The sequence below is a fragment of the Cynocephalus volans genome, chromosome 1 (assembly GCF_027409185.1).
Source record: "Cynocephalus volans isolate mCynVol1 chromosome 1, mCynVol1.pri, whole genome shotgun sequence".
Lineage (NCBI taxonomy): Eukaryota > Metazoa > Chordata > Mammalia > Dermoptera > Cynocephalidae > Cynocephalus > Cynocephalus volans.
The window spans coordinates 11,056,363-11,071,873 of record NC_084460.1 but is presented as its reverse complement, the minus strand read 5'-3'; the positions used below and the strand labels follow the sequence as shown (position 1 = coordinate 11,071,873).

General features: G+C 36.2%; 1 protein-coding gene across 1 annotated transcript in view; it reads right to left on the bottom strand.

The window, feature by feature from the left end:
- Nucleotides 1–6,851, bottom strand: part of SLC24A3 (solute carrier family 24 member 3) — a 515,190-nt gene extending 508,339 nt beyond the window's left edge. The window contains exons 1-2 of the mRNA XM_063088283.1: nt 6,822–6,851; nt 6,143–6,329 (exon numbers count right to left, since the gene is read on the bottom strand). The gene's annotated coding sequence lies outside the window, so the exon portion shown is untranslated. The remainder of the gene's footprint in view (nt 1–6,142; nt 6,330–6,821) is intronic.
- Nucleotides 6,852–15,511: the final 8,660 nt, after the last annotated feature.

Genomic DNA, 15,511 nt, shown 5'->3' with positions numbered 1-15,511 from the left:
CCCTTGAAAAAGCCAGGACCCCAAAACCCTCCAAGAATGACCCAAGACCTCCTTCCTCTGTCTTACTGCAGATGTCGAACCCAAGGTGACATTGGCTGTAGGCAGAGTTGGGAAAAATAAGTCTCATTTGAGAATCCCTAACTACAAGCCCTCGTTTCCTGTGGGTATGAGCCTAAATTCATACCATCATGTGGTATGAAAAATATGAAGCCAAAACATCAGTGAAAAGTTGTCCCAAGTTGGTGATTATACCTAAGCACCTTGTGGGAGCAAAGGAAATTTTTCTCTAAATAAGTCCCCTTTGTCTTAGTCCCTTTTCTGTTGCTTGTAATAGAATACTTGAAACTGGGTAAGTTATAAAGAAACTAAATTTATTTCTTACAGTTTTGGAGGCTGGGAAGTCCAAGATTGATAGGATGCATTTGGTGGTGAGGGTCTTCTTGCTGGTAGGCTCTCTGCAGAGTCCTGAGGTGGCACAAAGTGTGCTGATGTGCTCTCTTCCTCTCCTGATATAGCCACCAGTCTTCTCCCAAGATAACCCATTAATGGATTGATCCATTCATGATGTCATAGCCCTCATAATCCAATTACCTCTTAAACACCCCACCTTTCAAATAGCACAGTCAGATTTCCACCCTCTTAATATTGTTACAATGGAATCTAAGTTCCAACATAAGATTTGGGTGGTACATTCAACCCATACCACCCTTTAAAAATAGGCCTCGAAGAATTCACAGAGACAAAAGTCCAGGAAACATGAGTGCGCTCTCTCTCTCTCTCTCTCTCTCTCTCTCACCACTAAACTCAAAAGAAAATAAGTTACCATGAGCAAGAGCCAATGAAAACAACATACCTTTGCTAGTCAGTCTAGCAAAGGTCTGTAATACTGAAATTATCAAGTACAAATACAAAATAAATACGTTTAATATATTTAAAGACATAAAAAGATTTATGAAAGAATGAGCAAGAAAGAAAAAACTCTCAATGCTGACCAGGAATTTTTTAAAATAGCCAAATAGTACCAGGAGAAAGCAAGAATTAAATAATGGAGAGTTGAAACTCAATGGACACGGTAAACAACAGTTTAGACTTAGTAAAAAAGAAAAAATAGATAAATGGAAGGAAGAATTGAAAAAAAATTATACAGACTGAAGCACAGGGGAAAAAAGAAAAGAAAAGAAAAGGAGATTCAGGTAACCCATAAATTCCGAACACAATAAATAAAAATAAATCTAACCTAGACACAGTATGGGAAAGGCAAAACCCAAACACAAAAACATGGAGCAGTCAGCGATGAAAGACAGATTTCTGATCAAGAAACAGAAATTAAGCTCAAACTGGCTTCCCACAAGCAACAAAGGAAGCAAAAGATAGTAACATCCTATGTTCAAGATGCTATAGAACATCGCCCAATAAAACTATATTTCCAGAATGAAGGCGAAAACAGGTGTGTGGAGTGGGGGGTGAAGTGGGGGGCCATCCTGTCAAGCAACAAAAACAAGAGACTGTCAGTAAAGGAATGTCTAAAGATGAGTTTCATGGGAAAGGAAAATAATCCAAGAGGTAAGTAGAACAGAGTGATGACAAAAAGCAATGGTAAATATCTGAGTAAATCTAAAAAAAGGGGGGGGGGACCGTGTTAGAAAAAATTATAATGACTAATTAGTAGGTTTTTTAAAAAATCAATTAAGTTGGCTGACATCAGCAAAACGTTGGAGTAGGCATCTCCAATCTCTTGTCTTCCACAGAAATGTTAAAAACAGAGCAAAACAAAAAGCAGAAACCGTTAGAACCAAGTTTGTTAGGACTCTGGAAACAAAGGTTTACAGCAACACAGTCAATGATGAAGCAAGAAAAAGGGAACGTAAAAACAGTAAGAAATCTTTGTGGCACTTTTTACTTGCCCTTGTCCCACCCCTTCCTTTACACAGCAGCAGTCTTGAAGATGGCAGCCTGTATTCCCTGTGTGGAATTCTGGTCATTGGTGTGGAGGAAGCAGAGGAGACCTTATTTGCAAATTACTGTGTATGTCTGTTCTAACCCATATGGAAGCTACAGACCTGAAAGTTTGATGCAAAGCACTTCTCTATGTTTTGCCTAACTTGAAACTCAGGCTGAAAAAGCAGCAAAAATGCTCAAAAATGCTGCCCCCACCAAAAAAACCCTAAGAAACCACAAATACCTGGGGCAAAATATTATGAGTCAAGACAGAAAAAGGACTGCCTATGATTTAGAAGTGAAAATTCTGAAAAGTTTCACTGGGAAGTTAGGACATTCAAAAACACATGGGTATACAGGGAAAATTAGAAACCCACACACATGCCTAGAGCAAGATGCGTGCTCAGAAAAGACCTGAAAGATAACACTCTTTCACCCTGGGCTAATCTCTAGGCTCAGTGCAACTCTGGGTAAGTGTTAAAGAAGTACCAGGCACAGAGGCAATCTGCGAAGACTTACGAAGGCTTTAGGGTTTGGTTTTGTTTTTTTTTTTTTAAAGCATCTGGAGTTGAAGGAAATCACCTCAGAATGCTAGCTGAAAACAAGATAAGAAACAGAGATTTCAGTGTCCACACATGACAAGGAATATAGCCTTGACAAAAACAGTTTGGAAAAGTCACTACACAAATGAACTACTACAGCCTTCAGTAATAAAAAAATAATGACAAACCCAGGGGAAGAGGGAGAATGTCACTCCCAGAGCTATTACATTAAAATACTTCATGTCCAGTTTTTAACTACAAAAACCAAAAAAACCACAAAGCGTATAAAGAAACAGGAACAAAACAAGTTCACAAAAATAGCACCAAGACATCAGATTTACCAGACAAAGACTTTAAAACAACTTTCTTAAAGATGCTTAAAAGGCTAAAGAAAAACACATGTAAGGAACTAAAAGGAATCAGGAAAATAATGCATGAATAAAATAAGAATATCAATAAAGAGATAGAAATTATTAAAAGGAACCAAGCAGACATTCTGGAACTGAATAGTAGAATAACTGAAATGCAAATTTCAAAAGAGGGGTTCAACAAAAGATTTAAGAAAGCAGACAGAAGAACAGAGCATTGAACACAGAACAATGGAAATTATTCAGTCTGAAGTGCAGAAAGAAAATAAAATGAAGAAAAGTGAAGGGAGTCTTAAGGGCCTATGGGACAACATCAAGTGGACCAACATACACATATGGGGGTTTCAGAAGGTTAAAAGAGAAAGAAAATGATAGAAAAGAGATTTGTAGAGATAGTAGCTGACCAGCCAGCTGCAAAAATCAAATCAAAACAAAACAAAAAAAATAACAAAAAAACAGTGGCTGAAAACTTCCCAAATTTGATGAAATATTTGAATTTAAAAATCCAAGAATTTCAACGATCTCCAGGCAAAATAATTTCAGAGAGACCCACACCAAACTCAATATAATCAAACTGTTGAAACACAAAGAAAATCTTGAAAGCATCAAGAGAAAAGCAACTCACTAGGTACAAGGAATCCTCAATAAAATTCAAAGCTTATTCTCATGACAAACCATGGAGGCCAGAATGCAATGAACGATATATTTGCAGTGTTGAAAGAAAAACTCAACCTAGAATTCTATATCCAATAAGGAAAAATAGTCTTTTCAATAAATGGTGCTGCGAAAACTGGATATCCACATACGAAACAATAAAATTCGACCCCTTCCTTTTACCCTTTACAAAAATTAACCCAAAATGGATCAACAACTTAAATACAACAGCTAAAACTGTAAAAACTCTTAGAAGAAAACATAGGGGCAAATCTGCGTGACACTAACAAGTGCAAAATGATGCTGTCTACCCTAAGTGAATCATTGTGCAGTATATGCACGTATTGAAACAACACACTGTACCCCACAAAAATAAATATAATTAAAATTGATTTTTAAAAGATAAGTCAATTTGGTAATGGTTTCTTAAATATGTCACCAAAAACACAGGCAACAAAAGAAAAAATAGATAAGTTGGACTTCATCAAAATGAAAAACCTTTGTGCGTCAAAGGATATTATCAAGAGAGTGAAAAACTCCACAGAATGGGAAAAAATAAAAACCTGAAGGCCTAACTGAAAGGGAAAGATGAGGTTAAGGAACTTTTGGATCACTGTATTGTCTGAGAAGAGCATGAAGATACCGATTAACGTTGGCCATTGTTAGGTTAAATATGTAGGTAAAAATATCCAATGTAATCAATAAAAGCATTCCATTCCAATCTAGTAGAATGGAAAATGGAATAATCAAAAAGAGGGCAAAAGAGAGAGAAAAATGAGAAAAGTGGGACAAATAAACAGTAAAAAATAAAATGACAGAAATCAATCACAGTGGTCGTAATTGATGTATATGAACTGCTCAGGGAAAAATATATTTTCAAATCATATTATGTTTTAGTCCAGTTACTTATGGTATAGGTGACACATCTAAAACATGAAAACATATAAATGTTGGAAGTAAAAATAAAATAAAAAAGAGATATACAAGGAACATACTAACCCAATGAGAGCTGGTTAGGTATATTACCACTGGGGAAAATAAATTTAAAACTAAAGGGTCATGATATATAGGTAAAAATATCAATTTACCAGGAAGATATAGCAATTTTAAACTTATAATCACCTAAAAACATAACTTAAAATTTAACATGTTTTATGCCTCATCTATTTTCATAGCAGTAGATTCTACCACAGCTTCCAAATAATTAATTTATCAAGTATGCTAACAACCGATAAGATCAGAGAAGATTTGAATAGGACAGTTATCACACTTGATCTACGGATAACACATATTTACTGGATAACTCATAGGTCCAAGAAGAAATGGAAATTTGAAAATATTTTAAACAGGAATAAAATACTGCTTATTAAAACTCTGAGGACATTGCCAAAGTGGTAAAGTGGCATTTATAAATTTATGATCTTAAAAATATGCATACATATTTTATAAGAAGCAATTTTGAAAAGAAATGAGCCAAATGCCAAATTTAACAGGTGAGTAAAGGAACAATACATTTAAGTAAAACAGAAGAAAATAAATAATAAAGGTAAGAACAAAAATGAATGAAATACAAAACAAAGATACTCTCAAGACAATCAATTATGCCAAAACTATGGTTTCTGAGCAGACTAATAAAATTCACAAACCTCTGGCAAAATTGATCAGAAAGATAGAAAAATAGAATGAGCAAGAGGGAGGCAGGGAGAGAAAGTGGGGGCAAGAGGCAGGAGAGAAAAGTATCGACTACTGACATCGGGAATAAAAAAGGGTACCGTGCAATAAATGCTGCAAAACATGAAGAGCCGTGACAGGAGATCACGACTGTGCCAAAGCATTTGGAAGCAATAGACACATTCCTAGAAATCTGTAATTTACCAAACTGACTCAAAGAAGAAATAGAAGAAGGCTGAATGATGTAATAATGACTAATACAACTTAACCATTCATTTAAAATTTTCCACAAAGAAAATATCAGGCTCAGACAGTTTTACAGCTGAATTCACCTGTGTGTTCAAGGAACTGACAATTCTACTCCTGCACAAACTCTTTCAGAGCCAAAAAGAAGCATAACCTTGACAGTGAAGCCAGACAGGGACAGGGAAGAGAAAATCACAAACCATCTTAAGCACGGTTAGAGATACACAAAGTCCCAAACAGAATATTAGCTCACTGAATCCAGACATGAAAATAATATTTCTAATATGACTAAAGGCGGATTTATTCCTTGAACACAACGTTACACCAACATTAGAAAATCTCGTAATGAAATTACTGAAGTGAGTCCAAGTTCATACAGAACTTTCCAAAACAAATAATTCTGAAATCAACCATGGGAGGATGGGATGTGACCTGGGGCACCAAGAGTATCTTCTACAGAACAAAAATTTAAACAAACACAAACAGGGAAAATCAGACAGGAAAAGATAGCTTGATTCAGCTACATGAAAATTAAGAACTTCTGTTCAATAAAAGATCCCAGTAAAAGAGAAGGCAGGCCACAAATTGAAAGATACATGTCTAGCAAGTACAATGTAAAGAATTTGAATTAAAGATTGTATGAGTCAGGGTTCTCCAGAGAGAGAGAATCAATAGGATATGTTATAATTATATGAGACAGATTTATTAGGGGAATTAGCTCACGTGGCTGTGAAGAAAAGTCCCAGGATAGGCCGTCTATAAACTGGATGCTGTCAGCGTGGCTCAGTCCAAGTGCAAAGGCCTCAGAACCAGGGAAGCTGATGGTGTCCTTGGTGTAAGTTCTGGAACCCAAAAGCTGAAGAGTCTCGAGCTCTGATGTCCACGGACAGGAGAGAAGAGTGTGTCCCAGCTCCAGCGGATCGAGAGAGAGAGAGAGAGAGAGAGAGAGAGAGCGCTTCACCTCTTTCCTCTGTCCTTTGTTCTCTCCGGACCCCCAGTGGATCGGATGGTTCCCACCCACACTGAGGGTGGGTCTTTCCCACCCAGGCCACTCAGACTCTCATACTAATCTCTGCTGCAAACACCCTCATGGTCACACCTGAAAAGATTGCTTTACCAGGTTTCTCAGCATTCCTTCATCTAACCAAGTTGACATCTAGAATTAACCTTCACAAAGATATATAAACATCTCTTATAAATCCATAAGAAAAAATAAATAGCCTAACAGGTAGATGACTAAACACGAACAGACACTTCAAAGAGGAGCACGATGAACTGAATGTGTGTTTCCCCCGCCAATTCATGGGCTGAAATTCTAGCCCCCAATGTGATGATATGAGGAGGTGGGGCCTTTGGGAGGTGATTAGGTCAAGGATGGAGGCTTCATGAATAAGATTAGTACCTGCGTAAAAGGCACCGCAGAGAGCTCGCTGGCCTTCTTTTTGCTGTGTGAGGATACAGTGAGAGGTCAGCAGTCTGCAACCTGCAAGAGAGCCCTCAGCAGAACCTGACGGTGCCGGCACCCTGATCTCAGACTTCCAGCCTCCAGAACTGTGAGGAATAAATTTCTTCTGTTTATAAGCCACCCAGTCTATGATAGTTTAGGAGTCCAAACTGATTAAGACAAGGAGTAAAAGCAAATGACCGATACACTTACAAAAACATCCTCAAGTTCAACAGGAATCAGAGAAATGCAAACGAAAAACATAAATTAAAAGGTCTGATAATATCAGGTGGTGGTGAGGATTTAGGGAAGTGGAAATGCTCTTACCTAATTATGGAGTATCATTTGGTTAAAACTATTTTGGAAAATCATTTATCATTAAGTAGAAAAGCTGACTCTCTCTTTCTCTCGGAAATGATTGACACTTATGGCAGCATGTACAGAGATGCTTCTGGGGAAAGGTACATAGAAGACTCCAACGGCCCCAAGGCAGGTATTTGGCTCATACATTCTTTGGTATGTGTGATATATTTTATAGTCTTTTCAAAGGTCACTTATAGATTCTGAGTGTACAGGCATATTTCCAGTCATCTGGAAAGAAAATGACATTCTCTTGATCCAAATTTTAACTTCTGGTTAAGTGTTGATGGAGTTTGGATGTGTTGTCCCCTCCAAAACTCATGTGGAAATTTGATCCCCAATGTGGCAGTGTTGGAAACTGATTGAGTCATGGGGGTGGACCCCTCATGAATGGATTAATGCTCTCCCTGGGGGAGAGGGGATTAATGAGTGAGTTCTCGCTCTATTAGTTCCCACGAGAGCTCGTTGCTTGAAAAGACCCTGGCACCTCCTCTCTCTCTCTCTTGCTTCCTGTCGCCATGTGATCTGCTTGTACCTGCTGGCTCCCTGCCACTTTCCGTCATGAGTAGAAGCAGCCTGAGGCCCGCACCAGATGCAGCTGTCCCAGAATCATAAGCCAAATAAACCTCTTTCCTTTGTAAATTACCCAGTCTCAGGTATTTCTGTTATAGCAACACAAAATGGACTAAAACAAGTGTCAACATGGAAGCAGTAAAAGCAGCATTGGAAGACAGGACGAGAGCAAAATAACAAAACATACAAATGGGGATGAGGAGAAGAGAAGTTTCCAGAATCTGGTGTGGGTAGGGGCTGTCTTGGCAAAAAATCCAAAATTTTCCCACAAGTTTGGGCAAGGTTATCTTCATATAATTTTTTTAGACAGACAGCTTTTTTGACTGTTTAACCTGGAAAATCTAAGAGAAGTGTATCCAAACACTCATGGAGAGTTAGAGATCTGGGCCACTTCGTATCTCAGCTTCCTTACCAACTGGACTCTGGGCCAGCAGAAGGGAGAGAAGCCAGGGTCTTTCTATAGTCTGCCCAGGTGGCTCTTTTCAGCAGTTGATGTTTCCTCCATGGTCTCAGGTCCCAAAGGGCAGCTCCCTCTATGATTTTATCGCCCTCCATATGGAAGGTGGGTAAGTCTGTCTGATGAGAATGTGGGTGGCATTTCAGGAGACCAGAATACATTAGATTCCTAATGAGCAACAAATAGGGAGTCAATAAGAGAAAATAAAGGATGCCTGGGCAGTGGCGAGGGTCCAATCAAGGAAGAATGAGATAAATATGGATTTGGCCAAGTTAGCAAAGGGAACTGCAATTTGGAATCAGAAGATGTGAGTTTGAACCCCAGCTCAATCACTAATGTGTGATTTCAGATTTTTTTTTTTTTTTTTTGTCTTTTTCATGACCGGTACTCAGCCAGTGAGTGCACCAGCCATTCCTATATAGGATCCGAACCCGCGGCGGGAGCGTCACTGCGCTCCCAGCACCACACTCTCCCGAATGCGCCACGGGCTCGGCCCTGATTTCAGAATTTAACCATGATGAGACTCAGTTTCTTCATCTGTAAAATAGAAGCAACCACTATCACAGGATTGCCGTGAGAATCATACAGTATGTATCCTTTTCTGATTGACTGCTTTCTAAAGGAATATTCATTTAAGTTTCCTCCATGTCTTTGCATGATTTGATAGCTCATTTCTTTTTAGTGCTAAAGGATATTCCATTTTCTGGATGTAACACAGTTTGTTTATCTATTCACCCATTGAAGTCAACATTTTTGTTGCTTCTAATTTTTGGCAATTATGAATAAAGCAGCTATAAACACTCATGTGCAGATACTTTTGTGTGTATGAATATATGTTTTCAACTCATTTGGTTAAATACCAAGGAGTGTAACTGCTGGATCATATGGTAAGACTATGCTTAGTTTTGCAAGAAACTGAAAACTGTCTTCCAAAGTGGCTGTACCATTTTGCATTCCCACCAGCAGTTAATGAAAGTTCTTGTTACTCCACATCCTTGTCAGCACTTGGTGTTATCAGTGTTTTGGATTTCAGCCATTCTAATAGGTGTGTAGTGATATCACATTGTTTTAATTTGCAATTTCTTAATGATATATGGTATTGAGCATCTTTTCATGTTTATTTGCCATGTATATCATTTTTAGTGACATATCTTTTCAGATCTTTTGCCCATTTCTTAGTAGGGTTGTTGGCTTTCTTGTTACTGAGTTTTAAGAGTTTTTTCCATATTTTGTATACCAGTTCTTTATCAGATTTTTGTTTTACAAAGATTTTCTCCCTGTCTCCTCATTCTCTTAATGATGTCTTTTGCAGAGCAATTTTTAAAAAAATTTTGATGAAGTCCAACTTATTGATTTTTTTCTTTCATGGATTGTGCTTCTGCTGATGTATCTAAAAAGTAATCTTCAAACCCAAAGTCACCTAGACTTTCTGCTATAACCAGGAGTTTTTAGTTTTGCATTTTACATTTAGATCTAAGATCCATTTTGAGTTAAATTTTGTGAAAGGCGTAAGGTCTGTGTCCAGATTCATTTATTTACATGTGGATGTCCAGTTCTTCCAGCATCATTTGTTGAAAAGATTATTATTTCTCCATTGAGTTGCCTTCACTTCTTTGTCAAAGATCAATTGCCTATAATTGGGTGGGTCTATTTCTAAGCTCTCTATTTGTGCACAATAGTACACAAAGTATCTATTTGTCTGTGCCTTTGCCAAGACCACACTGTCTTGATTACTGCAGCATCATAGGAAGTGTGAAAGTATGAAAGTGAAGGTTCCCAAATGCTCTTCCCCTTTAATACTGTGTAGGGTATTCTGGGTCTTTTGTCTTTCCATACAAACTTTAGAGTCAGTTTGCTGCTATTCACAAAACAATTTTCAGAGATTTTTGACTGGGATTGTATTGAATTTATAGATCAAGTTGAGAGAAGCTGACATTTTGACAATATTGAGTCTTCCTATTCATGAACATGGAATATATCTTCATTTATTTAGTTCCTTGATTTTGCTCACCAGAGTTTTATAGTTCTCCTCATACAGAATTTGTGCATATTTTGTTAGATTTATACTTAAGTACTTCTTTTTATTATTTTTTGTTGCTAATGTAAATGGTGTCATGTCTTTACTTTTAAATTCCAAGCGTTCATCCTTGGTCTATAGGAACGCAGTTGACTTTTGTAACTGACCTGCAGTCTACAACTTTGCTATAATTACTCATTAGTTCCAGGAATGCTTTTGTTGATTCGTTGCGATTTTCTACATAGACAATCACATCGTCTGCAAAACACACACACACACACACACACACACACACACATACACACAGACAGTTTTATTTTTTCCTTTTTGACTTGTATACCTTTACATCCTTTACATCCTTTTCTTGTGTATGTGTGTGTGTGTGTGTGTGTGTTTCTTTTAATTAAGCAGAATTCCCAGTGCAGTGTTAAATAGGAGTGGTGAGAGTGAATTTCCTTGCCTTGTTCTTCATCTTAGGAGGAAAATATCTAGTTTTTCATCATTAAAAATGATGGTGGATGCATGGTTTTTTATAGATATTATTTTTCAGTTGAAGAAGCTCTCTTTTTCCAGTTTTCTGAAAGTATTTTTTTGTTTGTTTTTTTAATCATGCATGGGTATTGGATTTTGTTAAATGCTTTTTCTCCATATGTGAACAAAATCATATGATTTTTCTTCTTTAGACTATTGTGATGTATTGCAATACTTAATTTTCAAATATTGAACCAGACTTACATATGTGGCTTAAATCCTACTTGGTTGTCATGTATGATTCTTTTTATATATTGTTGGATTTGATTTGCTAACATTTTGCTGAGAATTTTTTCATGGTATTGGTAACACTGGCTTCATAGGACGAGTTAGAAAGTGTTGCCTCTGCTTATTTTGGGGGGGCCGGAAGAGACTGTAGAGAAATGGTATAATTTCTTGCATAAGTGTTTAGTAGAATTCAATAGGGAATCCATTGTGTCTGGTGCTTTCTGTTTTGGAAGGTTATTAATTATTGATCCAATTTCTTTAATACATACAGGTCTATTTATATTATATATTTCTCCTTGTGTGAGTTGTGACAGACTGTGTCTTTCAAGGAATTGGTCCATTTCATCTAGGTTACCAAATTTATGGGTGTAAAGTTGTTTATAATATTCCTTTATCATCTTTGTAATGTGCATGGGATCAGTAGTGATGGCCCTCCTTTTATTTCTGATACTAGTAATTTTTGTCTTCTCTCTCTTTTTTCTTAATCTGACTAGAGGCTCATCAAATTTAATGATTTTTTTTTCAAAGAACTAACTTTGAGTTTTGTTGATTTTTCTACTGAATTACCATTTTCAGTTTCATTGATTTCTACTCTAGTTTTTATTATTTATTTTCTTCTGCTTACTTTGGATTTAATTTGCTCTTCTTTTTCTAGTTTTCTAAGGTGGAAGCTTACATTATTGATTTTAGATATTTCTTTTTCTCTAATACAAGTATTCAATGCTATAAATTTCCTTCTAAGCAATGCTTTTGCTGTACCCCACCAATTATGAAAAGCTGTATTATCCTTTTCATTTTATTTAAACTATTTTTTAAAATTTCTATTGAAACTTCTTTGACCCATCTGTTATTTAAAAGTGTGTTGTTTGGGAGTTTGGGGAGTTTTCCATCTATTCCATTTCAGCTATTTCTGTTATTGATTTCTAATTTAATTCCATTGTAGTCTAAGAGCAGACATTGTATGGTTTCTATTCTTTTAAAGTTGGTGTATACTTTATGTCCCAGAAAGTGGTCGATCTTGTGAATATTTCAAAGAATGTGTATTCTGCTGTTGGATGATGTAGTCTACAGGTGTCAGCTAGATCCAGCTGATTTATGGTCTGTGCAGTTCAACCACGTCCTTACCGACTTTTTTGCCCAAGGGATCTGTCAATTACTGATAGAAGGGTGTTAAAGTCTCCAGAAATAACAGTGGCTTTGTCTTTCTCCTTGCAGGTCTATCAGCTTTTATCTCGCATATTTTGATGCTCTGTTGTTAAACATAGACACACTAAGGATTTTTATGTCTTCTTGGAAAATTGACCCCTTTATCATTATGTAATGCCCCACTTTATTCCTGATAATTTTTCTTTCTTTGAAGTCTGCATTGTCTTAAATTAATATAGCTACTCCAGCTTTCTTTTGATTAACATTAGCATATTTCTTTCTTAACCTCTTTTCTTTTAATCTACATAAGTCTTTATATTTAAAGCAAGCTTCTTGTATACAGCATATAGTTGGGTCTTCTTTTTCATGCACTCTGAAAGTGTCTGTATTTGAATTGGTATATTTAGACCACTGGTATTTAAAATGATTATAGATACAGTTGAATTAATATCTACCATATTTGTTACTCTTTCCTATTAGTTATCCTTGTAATTTGCTTCTCTTTTGTTTTCCACTGTTTTTCTGTCTTCTGGTTTTAATTGAGCATTTTATATGGTTCAATTTTTTTCTCCCTTTTAGCATACCAATTATACATTTTTTGGTACTTTGAGTTTGCAATATACGAGGGTACTTCAAAAAGTTCTTGGAAAGATTTGTATTATCTTTTAATTCTATTTTCCATGAACTTTTTGAAGCACGCTCATATATTTTTAACTAATCCAAGTGCTCTTTAAAATAACACTATACCTACTACCCAAAGTGATATACAAATTCAATGCAATCCCCATTAAAATTCCAAAGACATTTTTCTCAGAAATGGAAAAAACTATTCAGAAATTTATATGGAACAATAAAAGACCACGCATAGCCAAAGCAATGCTCAGCAAAAAAAAATAAAGCTGGAGGCATAACACTACCTGACCTTAAGCTATACTACAAAGCTATAATAACCAAAACAGTATGGTACTGGCATAAAAACAGACACACTGACCAATGGAATAGAATAGAGAATCCAGAAATCAACCCACACACTTACTGCCATCTGATCTTTGACAAAGGCACCAAGCCTATTCACTGGCGAAGGGACTGCCTCTTCAGCAAATGGTGCTGGGATAACTGGATATCCATATGCAGGAGAATGAAACTAGATCCATACCTCTCACCGTATACTAAAATCAACTCAAAATGGATTAAGGATTTAAATATACACCCTGAAACAATAAAACTTCTTAAAGAAAACATAGGAGAAACACTTCAGGAAATAGGACTGGGCACAGACTTCATGAATACGACCCCAAAAGCACGGGCAACCAAAGGAAAAATAAACAAATGGGATTATATCAAACTAAAAAGCTTCTGCACAGCAAAAGAAACAATTAACAGAGTTAAAAAACAACCAAAAGAGTGGGAGAAAATATTTGCAAAATATACATCTGACAAAGGATTAATATCCAGAATATATAAGGAACTCAAACAACTTTACAAGAAGAAAACAAGCAACCCAATTAAAAAATGGGCAAAAGAGCTAAGTAGGCATTTCTCTAAGGAAGATATACAAATGTCCAACAGACATATGAAAAAATGCTCAACATCACTCAGCATCCGGGAAATGCAAATCAAAACCACATTGAGATACCATCTAACCCCAGTTAGGATGGCTAAAATCCAAAAGACTATGAACGATAAATGCTGGCGAGGCTGCGGAGAAAAAGGAACTCTCATACATTGTTGGTGGGACTGCAAAATGGTGCAGCCTCTATGGAAAATGGTATGGAGGTTCCTCAAACAATTGCAGATAGATCTACCATACGACTCAGCTATCCCACTGTTGGGAATATACTCAGAGGAATGGAAATCATCAAGTCGAAGGTATACCTGTTCCCCAATGTTTATCGCAGCACTCTTTACAATAGCCAAGAGTTGGAACCAGCCCAAATGCCCATCATCAGATGAGTGGATACGGAAAATGTGGTATATCTACACAATGGAATACTACTCAGCTATAAAAACGAATGAAATACTGCCATTTGCAACAACATGGATGGACCTTGAGAGAATTATATTAAGTGAAACAAGTCAGGCACAGAAAGAGAAATACCACATGTTCTCACTTATTGGTGGGAGCTAAAAATTAATATATAAATTCACACACACACACACACATACACACACACACCAAAAAAAAAACCGGTGGGGGGGGGGAAGAAGATATAACAACCACAATTATTTGAAGTTGATACGGCAAGCAAACAGAAAGGACATTGTTGGGGGGGAGGGGGGAGGGAGAAGGGAGGGAGGTTTTGGTGATGGGGAGCAATAATCAGCTACAATGTATATTGACAAAATAAAATTAAAAAAAAAAAAAGTAACACTATACCACTTCATGTGTAGTGTAAATGCCTTATAACAGATATTCCCAATTCCTCCCTCCTGTCCCTTCATTTCACTTATCCATAAGCTATATCAATGAATGCCTTGTTGATAATAATTATTTTGAATGACCTTTTATCTGTTAGATCAATTAAGAATAAGAAAACCAAATTATTTTATTTTACCTTCATTTATTTTTTTAAGTTGTTTAAAGATTTATTTTTTCTTTTTTTATATTTATTTTTATTTTAATATATCAATAAACAGTGTAGTTGATTTTTGTGTCCCTTTACCAATTCTTCCTTTCCCCTTCCCAATTTTTTCTTCATTTATTCTTCCTCTAACACTCTTCCTTTCTTTATGTAGATCCAAGTTTTTGTCCTGTGTCATTTTCCTTCTTTCTGAAGAATTTCTTTTCTTATTTTTGAACATTTGTTGCAAGGCAGTTCCAATAGTGACAGTTTCCCCCTGTTTTTATTAGTCTGAGAAAATATTTCTCCTCCACATTTGAGGGATGATTTCAGTGGCTTAAGAATTCTTAAGCTGTTGTTCTTTTCTTTCAATACTTCAAATATTTTATTCCGCTCTCTTCTTGCTTGTATGTTTTCTGAATAGAAGTCTAATGTAATTTTTACTCTTATTTCTCTATAGGTAAGGTGGTATTCTTTCCTCTTTTGGCTTTTTTTTTTTTTTTCAAGACTTTCCCTTTATCCTTGATTTTCTGCAGTTTAATGAGATATGTGTAGGTGTAAGAGTTTTTGTTATTTATTTTTCTTGGTGTTCTCTGAGCTTCCTGGTTCTGTTGTTTGGCATTTCTCACTAATTTTGGAAAATTATCAGTCATTATGGCTTCAAATTTTTCCTTTGTTCCTTTCTATTTTTTCCTTCTGGGATTCTCATTACACATAGGTTACACCTTTTGTAATTCTCAATCTTGAATATTCTTCTGTCTTTTTTGTTCATTTT